Source organism: Dreissena polymorpha, chromosome 9 (assembly GCF_020536995.1).
Source record: "Dreissena polymorpha isolate Duluth1 chromosome 9, UMN_Dpol_1.0, whole genome shotgun sequence".
In the NCBI taxonomy this organism is placed as follows: Eukaryota; Metazoa; Mollusca; class Bivalvia; order Myida; family Dreissenidae; genus Dreissena; species Dreissena polymorpha.
Genome location: NC_068363.1, coordinates 32,183,595 through 32,195,629, shown reverse-complemented (window position 1 = coordinate 32,195,629; position 12,035 = coordinate 32,183,595). Strand labels below are relative to the sequence as shown.

The 12,035-nt window shown below is 34.3% G+C and overlaps 1 protein-coding gene and 1 long non-coding RNA gene across 4 annotated transcripts in view; one reads left to right on the top strand and one right to left on the bottom strand.

Moving 5' to 3' along the window:
- LOC127843666 (interferon-inducible GTPase 1-like) overlaps positions 1–12,035 on the bottom strand; it is a 159,807-nt gene that overhangs the window by 77,200 nt on the left and 70,572 nt on the right. The gene's annotated exons all lie outside the window — the stretch shown is intronic.
- LOC127843672 (uncharacterized) lies at positions 7,061–10,616 on the top strand. Its single transcript, XR_008032275.1, has 4 exons — positions 7,061–7,203; positions 8,381–8,470; positions 9,497–9,620; positions 10,516–10,616. It is a non-coding gene; the product is annotated as an uncharacterized LOC127843672 (long non-coding RNA).

The following is a 12,035-nucleotide window of genomic DNA, read 5'->3' as shown; positions in this document are numbered from 1 at the left end:
TCCGAATGCTACGGAGGACCACGGAAATTTTACGGCGTATAACGGAAATTTTATGTTATAGGAGAAGTTGCGCACCTTTGTAAGATATTTGCTACTGAACCGAAATTAACCGCGTGTTTGTAGACTTAACTTTTTTTTGGTTAATGACTAACCATAATTTTTGTACAGTAATTTACCTTCAATAACCAAAGAAAGTCTATGGATATATTTCAATATATGCTACTAATGCATGTATGCAGAGCTCCAGATAAGACGCTTAAAGTCGTAAAAAATTGAATTAAATTTAGTAAAAAAGTAGACTTAAATTCTGTGCGTACGGTTACACATTGGAAAAATAAAATAAGAATTCAAAATGTGTGATCATGCGTAAAACTCAATATCAATGCATATAATGTAAACATTTTATCAATGAGTTCCCACTCGTCTAGGCCCTCATTACAATTATGAAATCAACAGCACTTTAACGTTATTATGAATAACAGACCATCTTTACAACAGTCGAAAAGCCGAACGTTTTCCATTATCTGGTCCTTTTATCGCAAAAAGTCTGCTGTAACCCGGCAATTGTCATTAGCTCTTCTTAGACTATAAACCTAAATGCGGATGTGCCAAAAATTATATTTACCTGAAAAAAAAAAAGAATTAATAATAGACTTTAAGGCTTGATTATTATAGAGTGTAAACCAAGATTTTGCTTAAAAAGTTATCTGGAACTTTGCATGTATGTTGAGAGGAAATCGATTACATAATTTCAAATTTACTAGAGTACTTTTATATTGCACCACATAAAATGCTTTAAAACTATAATATTGAAGTGCGCATATAAACTTTATTATAGATGGGTAGGTATTTCGTGTCAATCTCTTTCACATATGAAAGAGCTGTTGGTCATGCTGCTTTAAGTACATATAGATGCATGACACAATTTAGATTAAGCAAAATAAAACACTAGGTATTTGCCAAGAGTCAAATATATACGAGCAGTAAGAGCGTAATCGTGCACAGCGAGACTTACTCATGTAGAATTTAAAACTCTAATTGCTTTCTTTCGAAATAATTTCATGTGTCCGATCTAATATGCAATATGCCCGGTGTTTTTTTTGCGGATTAATGTTCCGTTTTAGATCCATAATTAACGAATGCCTCAATATTTTCAAAAATTAACACCGGAATAATGTTCACCGACATTTTTTCATACAGATTGGATATAAATATTATAGAGCTTAACAAAAAATACATTAAGCCCTGTTCTCCCGGCACACGTGCTGGACACACAGGTGGTTAGCGTGTGGCTATGATAATAATTAGTGAAAACATCTTTTTGAATGATAAATAATCATATTAAAACGAAAAATCAAATTTTCTATATAAAAAAAATCACTACCGTTTTATATATAACAAGGTATCCAACTCGAAATCATCCGAAAACGGGGTGCATCGTTTTGAGCAGCCATTACTAAATTAATTGTGCAGCGATTTTCATGACCCGGTCTTATTCAACGCAGAAATGAATTTCCTTTTAGGAAATGTATATATATTGTTATATTTCTACACATGCTGGGTCAAATTTTAAGAAATAAAGCTATACATAATTCGCTTGACCCAGTTGTTATCGATCAGACCGTATTTATGAATGAAATCTCCAGTTGTAAAGACACAACTCCGCATTGGAGCAATGAAATCACTCTTGTGTTTAAAATGTCAGTTCGTTGAAATGTATGTAAACAAAGGTTTGAAAATGCGCTGGACAGTTAGTTTTGATGCATAATTCTACGGCAAGCACGGTAAGAATGTTTTTTTCATACGTTTTATTGAATAATGGTATCGAGGTTCGTGAACTTTGCAGGGAAAATGCCCATTTCCCCGTGAAGATTTCAGTCATGAATACTGTCTGATCGATCACAGCTGGGTCACGCGAGTTGTGTATCGTGTTATTTTTTAAAAGTTGACCCAGTATTTGTAAAAATATTGCATGACATATACATTTCCAGAAAGGAAATTTATTTCTGCGTTGAATAAGACCAAGATCGTGAAAATCGCAAAATTGATGAAGTAATGGCTGTTTAAAACGATGCATCCCGTTTTCGGATGATTTCGAGTTGGATACCTTGTTGAATATATATTTAACTTATTATTTTTAAGAAAAGTTGATTTTTCGTTATAATATGATTACTTATCATTCCAAAATATGTTTTCACTAACTAGTATTATAGCCACACGCTAACCACCTGTAGCTGGACACTTTTAAAAAACACAATACAAATTCAAGTACTTATGCACTTAATTGATTGTAAACAATGACGGTTGAAATCCGTGCGTGGGAATTTTTCTGGTAACCAAGAGCGACGTCAACGTTCATGACAAACCTGTTTATATGACATTTATTTATTGATTTTTTCCAACTTGATTGAAAATTATGTTTTATGATATTTTAATACATGTAGATGAAGTAGTTGTTTTCTCAACGAGGAGTACAATAGTTGTACAGTACTAGACACGAGTACTTGTAACTTTCAGGTTTCTCTGTATACCACAGACATTATATAGTCATAAAATGATAAATATGTGTTTATAGAAATTGTAATTATAGCATGGTAAATAGACTAGAGAAATCTGAAAGTTTCACGCACAGGTCTGTGGCAATGGGGGTTTGGGCTACTTTATAAATATGAGGTCGATATGCAATGCACATCGGTAGATTACGTCTACTGTAATTATTTGGACTAGGGAAGGGCCACAATTCCAACACATCAGCCCCGTTATGTTCTGAATAAAATACATGTATAATTTCTTGAGTGCCAATTGCATCTTACAAATATCAAAAACATTCACGGCAGTCAATTCATTGTGTAAACGTACTGGTCTTCATGGCAATTATGAACGTATTTAGTTTAATGGAGATTATATAACGAAGGGAACTAATTCAGCTTATTCAGTTTACTAGTCAAAATGATTCGGATGTTTTCGCTTTTTTTCCGAAAAGTAATTTATTCAACATACGGAAAATAAACGCGCGCCACCTGATGTCATAATTTAGTAACTTGCATTCTGCTTACTGCCTGTTGCTAACTGCCGTTGTTAATGACGCTTAGTGGCAAAACCGATTATGACTGGTTTCAGGAATAATGAACACACAAACATTGGATAGTCACCAAGCATGTTGAAACAATCATCAAGTATAACCGATAGAGAACAAGCATGTTGGAACTGTCATGAAGCATGTTAGAATAAACATCACGCATAATGTAAATATTATTCATGAATGATGTAATGTTGCAGCAATCATCAAGTATAAACGAATAGACAACAAGCATGTTGGAATTGTCATAAAGCAAATTAGAATAAGCATCAGTCATAATGTAAATATTCACCACGAATGATGTAACTTTTACCTAAATATCCTTCCATAGACATGTGTTGTTACTAAAATAGACATAGAGATTTGAGCATTGGGAGTGACCTAATCATACTGTGCTTTAGCAGTATTACGGAATACCGTTAGTGCCATCGTGGTTACACATTAAAATCCAGAGGGCGAGAACGCGAGAACGCGATAGTACGATGGCGACAATGTGACAATACGATGATGACAGGGGGACAATACGATGGCGACAATGCGATAGTACGATGGCGACAATGCGAGAACGCGATAATACGATGACGACAATCAGACAGTGCGATGACGACAGTGCGACAATACGATGGCGACAGTGAGATAGTACGATGGCGACAATACTACAGTTCGATAGTGCGATAATACGATGACGACAGTGCGAAAATACGATGACGACAGTGCGACAATACGATGGCGATAGCCGACAGTGCGATAGTACGATGGTGCCAATGCGATAACGCGATAGTATGATGGCGGCAATTCGAAAATGCGATGGCGACAGTGCGACAATACGATGGCGACAATGCGATAGAACGATGGCGACATTGCGATGATACCACGGCGACAGTACGATATGACTATCGCATTGTCGCCCCCGTACTATCGCACTGCCGCCATTGTATTGTCGCACTGTCGCATTGTCGTCATCGTACTAGCGCGTTTTCGCAATCGTACGAACGCATTGTCGCCATCGTATTGTCGCACTGTCGTCATCGTACTTTCGCGTTCTCGCATTCTCGCCCTCTGGATTTTAATGAGTAACCACGGTGGCCCTAACGGTATTTTGTACAGTAAAGTGCGTAAAATCTGGTTTGGAATAACAATTTTTATGCCGAAAACAGATGTTGAAAACCCGACTTTGTTTTATAAGTAGTAGTCTAAATATACAATGAGTTTTCCGAGCATTAAATAAACATATTAAAATAAAATTCATGTTCGTATCAGTTGAAGTTCTTGTTAATAGTAGAAGCAAAGAACACAATAAAACGGTGATTGGGCTTACTAATTTGAGGCAAGAAAAAACACATCGCGCTATTATATATAACATATAACGCGCATCCGCAAAGTTCGAGCGCCCGTCTCGGTGCCGTCGTTTCCGGTGAAAGTTTCGCACAGGAGCTACCGAGTTTGGATATGAGACCACGAATCATGGCTTGACTTTATATATCAGTCAGCGTAGTACCTGACCAGACTGCGCGGTTGGACAAGCTAGGATGGACCAACTTCGGCCGCATATGACATAAGACCCATTTTCGCATGACGCGGGTCATCTGACCTTTATAATGTGTATATAGCTTTGAATGGAATTTGCACATAGTTTTTGGCATGGATTTATTGTTATGTTAATGTGTTGCACGCTTTCAAAAGCAGAGGGCATATATAAGATCAAGTATACTACGGAGTTCATTTTCTGTTGCAAAATGAAATGCAATAAAGATTGTTACTCAGCGGTGTGTACAGTATGACAGCGTTGTCTGTCTGCGATGCATTTATACTGGTTCTAAGCTGGCATACTCACCAATTGGACTCAACCATCTGCTCGAACAAGAAATGATAAGTTCTACTAGCATAAACCTTTAATTGTAACTCATTTAAAAAATATTCATGTTATTTATATTATTCAATTTATTATTCAAAATTATAATTATTATTTCCTTTATTGTTGTTTTTCGCATTAAGAAACTTATTCGGCTTACGAAACTGAAAAATCCCATGGGAGAAAAAAATCCCATGGGGGAAAAAATCCCATGGGATTTAAAATCCCATGGGATTTAAAAATCCCATGGGATTTAAAAATCCCATGGGATTTTTTATTTTTTTTTAAACACGACTAAACGCATTAAAATATCGTAGTTGTTCATCATTTCATAAAATATGATGTTTCTGAAAGTTTCATGAATAAATCTCCCAAAATAAGAAAAAAATCCCATGGGATTTTTTTCTCCCATTTTAAAATGGGATTTTTTTATTACTAAATATTTTTATATATAATTGGCATAAAACCAATATACAGTCCTTAAATAACGTTAAAATACTTGCAAACGCAAATAAAACACGTTTTTTAAAATGTTCAAAATCCCATGGGATTTTTCTCCCATTTGCAAATTATGGGAGAAAAAAAATCCCATGGGAGAAAAAATCCCATGGGAAAATCAAAAATCCCATGGGAAAATGCAAAAATCCCATGGGAACCCCAACTTTGCTTATAAATTTCATAGTGAAGAAAACGCGTTTTTTGAGTGAAAATAACCAATTATTAATCAACGATAAGACTTTTATCGCATACTATGTCTCAAAGTAGCAAATGTTTAAGAAAAAGGGTACTTAAGTTTGCGAAATTTCGGTTTCGCAAAGTTTTTCCGGTGGCCGTTTTCGACACCTACCAAAGCATACGAGATCTAATTAGACGATCAATATGGTGTAAAAAGATCGATCTCATAGTAGGTAAAATGCGTTTTTTTTAGTATATTGCTAAATCCTACTTAATATTTTTTTTTGGTAAAATAATTCTTCAACGCTAAATCCTAGATCGATTAATTGCATACGGTTGGTTTAAACACCATTATTAAATTAAATCCTAACGTTCCCAACATTCGTTATCGGGTAATCGTTGGTAGGGGTTATTGCAGAAGTGTTAGGCTGGCTATAAAAAAAAAACGTGTCCGCAGCTCTTAAATACGCGTGTAAACGGTTATTTATAATTGTGTATACACACACATCAAGTTACATATACACATAAAACGAGAAGTAATTTAATAAAAGCCATTTTAGGTCAAGGGATGTCCTTTCGTTGATTCGACGAAATGGAGCAGCTGAAGTTTTACTTTTTTATAATGATAATATGTCAGTGCTCCCCAATGATCTATTATTTCTAACAAGTTAATTAGGTATACAACACAACTGCTGAATGAAACTATTTCACAATATTTTAAATATGAAATATTTTCCCGAAATGTAGAGCTGGGAGAAAAACGGTTTTTTATTTTTTTTTATTACCTATAACTATTGTCTTACATTTCAAGAACACACGATGTGCGTATAATTTGTGACGAAAAACCTATTATGATTTTAATTATTCATACAACGATATCATATGGGAAACTTAAATCGTCATACAGACATGCTTTTTGTTGATTTCAATAAAGATGTTGTTGTCCCAAAGAAAAACATCAACCATTAAATATATAAGTTACACATGAATATAAGTTGATAATATATATACCACATGTTTGTGAAGAGTGTTTGTCGTTGCTTTTATTCTTGTTGTTATCAATAAAGACAATAATAAGTAAACGTTTAAAATGAAATACGTCTACTTAAAACAAAACAAGACACCTATTCATTTAAAGGTTTTACAACATTCAGAGAGACAAACCACTTGAACAGCTAACATCCTATTGCTCCCCTTACAAGAAAATCTGATTAATCGTAATTCGTGTATGGTATTCGTGGCAATAGGGAGGATTCCTGATCGTAATCGCAACATCTGGGATATTTAAATGAGAAAGTGACAGATATATTTAAATACAAATGTATCATTTAGCAGCCGTCTGAGCAAGACCGGTAGTAGATCAACTCATGTGTCATGATATGGCATCACCCGTTATCGGTAACATGACCGAGTAGTTTAATTGGCTAGACAGCTGTGGGCGTAACTAAAAAGGCATTTTGCTATAAAATAGTGCGAGATGTGTTGTTCATTATCGTCAACCCTGGTGTCTCTACAGTCACGAATAAATCGCGTGATCATAGTCGTCAACAATCGAAGAAATTATTCAGCTTTCTGTGCTTCAATTAGAGCTATACGTGTAAGTGTTTCACATTTTAATAACTGCGTCGTTTAGGCTTGTAATGTACATATAAAATTGCATAGGCTGTTTTCTAGTAAATGATTAAGCAATAAAAGAATAATAACTTATACTAGATATATAGCAAGTTTTTGAGTTTATCTCTTTAGTTTAATAGTAGTGATCGTTTGTAGTTGTTTGTATGTGTTTTACCTACGTTTTTACAACTACATTATGTGTAATGCTGTTTGCTTTGTGTGTTGAAGCATTTGCTCAACTAGTATAAGGTTGTTGTGGTGAGGGCTGACAATGTTATGTTTAGTTGTATCGTTTGCGTGTTCTTATTAATTATACATGGATCATTTTTATCATTAATGCAAACTGCTTAAATTCCACTACCGATAAAAGAACTCGATAAAGACGATATGTGTATATAGGTAAATATCAATTTGTATCATTTAGCAAACTTTCTACCCGGTCGTATCATATTGTTATCAAATTTAATTTATTCTCGTAATTTATCGTAATATTGTTCTCACTTTGCAATCTTTTAGATAACAAAATAACACAGATTAAGTGCTACACATCTAGAGTGGGGTAGGATTAATCATACTGTATTCGCTGTCCTACTATGTCAACGTTTATATTAGAGAGGTTTTGCAGCTGACTTCTACTTTGCCGTTGTTAGTCAAGCATAGCCTGGTATTTGAAATTGTAATATTCTACAGGAATATGAAATTAGCAATAAATTTACAACACAGTTATTTTAAAGTTTCTATTTTAACGAAATATGTAAATGAGACTATGTAAGGTACACGGAGCAGTGTGGATTATTAATGCATGCTATGAACATATTTCTCCTCAAACTAAGGTAAACGAAAGAATCATAACTCACAAAACATTTGCAAACATCAACGTAGCATCAACTACAAGCATGATGATAAACTTCTCTCAAAATAATGTTTAACATCATAATTATTTTTTCTAAAGAATACATGTGAAACAACTTAAGCATAAATAAATGCAAAAATATCCACACTGTAACTACGGAGTGATTTGAAATGATGGCGCAAATTAGTCGAACAACATATCTGCATGAACGTTTAAACTTATTTAACAATAAATATGCGTTTTTTAGCGCTGCGTATATCAAACGATTTTTCAAAAAAGTCCTTAATATTTATTTGTTTTTGTTAAGGATACAGCTCAACTATGAACAAACTCTGTCGGGTGCTGCTGCTTGTTGGCTGCTTTGCTTTGATGACTTTGCCACAGGTTGTCGTAGGCGGTAAGAACATGGACGTTTTTAAACGACTTAGCTTGGTACATTGCATGCAAACTTGTGTCTGTTATTTCACACCAGACATGGTTGAATTTTTCACGTTATGTGTTTTCCACATAAACACATGTCGGGACAAATTCAATTAAGTTTAAATCGAAATATTGTGGTTGTCATTGTTTCACACATTCAAATACCAGATACGACCATCGTAGGTGCAAGAGGTGAAAGCTTTGTTCATACCATCGCGCCGCCAAGAATCCAGGCGGTACTTTGATAAGAAACACTTTTGTGATGAAATGTTTTCTTTCGACACGATACAATACAATTTAAAATGACATACGACATTTTAAGTCAACACGTGGTATTTGAACATTTGAACATCGCCGCGCTTATATTTGCTAGAAAAAGTAGCATGACATTTGAGTGTCGTCCTAAATGTTCGCGTATCGTTGTTAAATGTCACAAGTCATGATGAGTGTAGCTTCGATTAATATGTGTCGACCTCAAAAGGCGACAGGCGACCTTCAAAAGAAAAAAAGGCGAACTACGGCACACGACATTTCAAACGACAAGTGACACTATTTCGCTTAAATATGGGCATTTTTTGAATGTCGAACTAAAACCAGGGTGCACAACAGACGACATTTAAAGCGAAGCACGGCATTTTATCAAAGTTGCTTTATTTTCATCAACGAATCGGACGTAATCAGCATCATCTTTTATGAATGAAATTGACGCCAAAGTGATAAAAAAGATATGCAGTGTTTTGCTTAGTTTTCGTGTATTTATATACAAATACATATCACGAAAGCATATGTTCGTGTTGAAATCGAAATACTATTTTTTATGTTTTGTTGTCGACTAACCCATGGGCAGGTTTTAAGATACTTAAAACTCTATATTTGTTCTTACGCATTCATGCTACTGATAGTTGATTATTCGACAATAAACTGTGATACATTTTTTTTTTGAATTAAATGTATATATGCTCATATGACTTTCGCAACTTTTGCATGTTATTTTCCGTTATAGACTATGTGTGTGTTTGCAAAGACACATGTGATGACTGTTTCCCAGAGGACCATGGAAAATGTCCAGTTGAGGAGGGCGGACAAGGTCGTCATTGTTGCCTCGAATTAGGACAGATCAATGCGTGGTAAGATCCTGTTAGAGATTTACCAAATGGAAATTGTTCATGACCCAGATTCAAACTTGGTATTTGTATTTTCAGGAAAAACATCCAAGTTGTATCAATATTGAGTCATACATATGACCCCTAAAATAGAAACACGATTGTTAATGATTTGGTCGGATGACCTAGTTTATTAGCACATATAATATATTGCAAAATAAATGTTTTGACCTCGCGTCATAGATATTAAATAATACATGTTGCCTCTAGAGTATCAAGACGCACATGACACAGGTTCGAAATATAATGGCAATACATCAGATGCATTGTTATATGTTAAGTACACTTTACTGAAGTCAACCAAAGTAAGCAGGTAAACATGTGTGAGAGACTTGTATGGTATTGGTTGGTTTGCATGTGTTGTGCTATTTAAAATTTTAAAGGAAAAATATCACAGTTTTAGCCGTTAACATGAGAAATGGTTTCTTTTGAAAGTACTCTCGCTTTGTACGATAAGTAATACTACTGCACATGTTTAAGGAACTTTAATCGTGCAAATATATCCTTTAAATGCAATTATGTTCATTTATTTTAAATAAAGGACTCATGCATGAATCACTGTCCGTCCTTTTACCAAATGTACACGAGACCTCAGAAGTTTGTAATCTAATATTAAAAAACTAAGTTTTGTATTAAAGCATTTTTCTTTTGTGCCGAAAATATTTGCTGATTTATTTATCAGCTGACCGGTGCTTATTTGCGTTGCAATATATAAGTATCCAATTATTACTTTTTTCCCCACAACGTATGCGTACAATTAATCTGTAAAATGCTGACGCTCGACTTTATTGTCAAAGCAAAAAGTTGTTCGTACTTATTTTCAATCTTTACGTTGATCATCTGCAAATTCTCATTTCAGAATGCCTCGATATCGTTTTGACGACGTGTGAACGAGTGCATCAACCTACTTCATTCCTGCTTGACTGTATTGTTGATGTAGAAATAAAAAAAACGATTCGTTATGGGACATCTTGCATGGTCAATATAACATTACTTTAAACTCAGATATTACACAAAAAAGAGTAGCTTTCGTAATCATCCGATGAGTATTATTTAGTTATCTAGAAACTGTGTAAAATAAATAAAATAAATAATACAGCAAAACTCTTCCAGTAATACCCTTACTTTAAAACTGGTATCACCTCAGCGGCATAGAGATCAAGGAGAAATTACCTAACCAGCGCGTCTGACTTACTGTAACGTAACTGTGCATATAAAAATTTTATTAACTGATAGTTCCATTATGATTTTGCCTTAGTAATTATTCATGGGCCAGGACAAAAACTAAATTCACACATGCATGTCACATACACACTGTATTGGTGATTGTTTGATATAGCGAGTCATTCACACATGCATGTCACATACAAATTGTATTGGTGATCGTTTTATAGCTTGGCCGGTTAGTGTCATCATAACACTTCAAGGTTATCATTGTGAATTCAACCTACATACCATCAACACGTTACATACGCAGGTTTTGTTTTGTTTGATAAATACCACGATGCTTAAAACAATAAAAATCGTTATCAGCGTTTTATTTCTGATAAAACATACATGTATGTGTAATTATATAACGGTAAATTCTTCATATAAATGTCGTCCGTTTTAACAGCATGCTGTTGACACCAATTGGGGTCATTGTAATTACTATGCTGAGTGCTCCGAAGCATTGTTTCAAGTTCAACGTTGTGTCTTGGCATTCAAAATATGGAACAAGACATTGAAGGCAAAAAATTAGCAACGAAATATAACTCCGAAATACTGGAGAAGTGTTATGATATATGTTCAATGTGCTGCTGCTCGGATTTACGCACGATTATATTATAGTTTGTAAAATTATTTTGAATAATTAACAATTTGTGCTCCAAAAAAGAAAACAAACACTGTTGAATACTTATGAATTTATTATCCACACATTTAACCTATACTAAAGGAAATAACTAATTTAATACTGAACATACAATTATGGTCATTGCTATTGGCATATATATGAAAGCCATCTATCATAACATTAAGAATTGATTCACTCCATTCAATACTTGCTACGTTATGCCCGATACAAGAAACAAAACATGCAAACAGCAAACGGAAATATCTTCAAAAAGACTGACAAAAGAGTTGTATTCTTGTACTGTGTAATATCTATTAGCGTTTTTTTTTTATATATTACAAGTTTTGTGTAAACATTTACCCTATGGTGTTATGATCCAAATAAGAAAACTCTCAGAAGAAAACTAACTACTTTAATCTTACGATTTAGTTAAAGTCCTTGCACGCTATTCATTCCTTAATCCCTCTGTATATAATTTGAAGTTCTATTGGAATCATACCTCCGAGGTATGCTACGTTCAAGAAGAAGAAAAATACTGTACACAC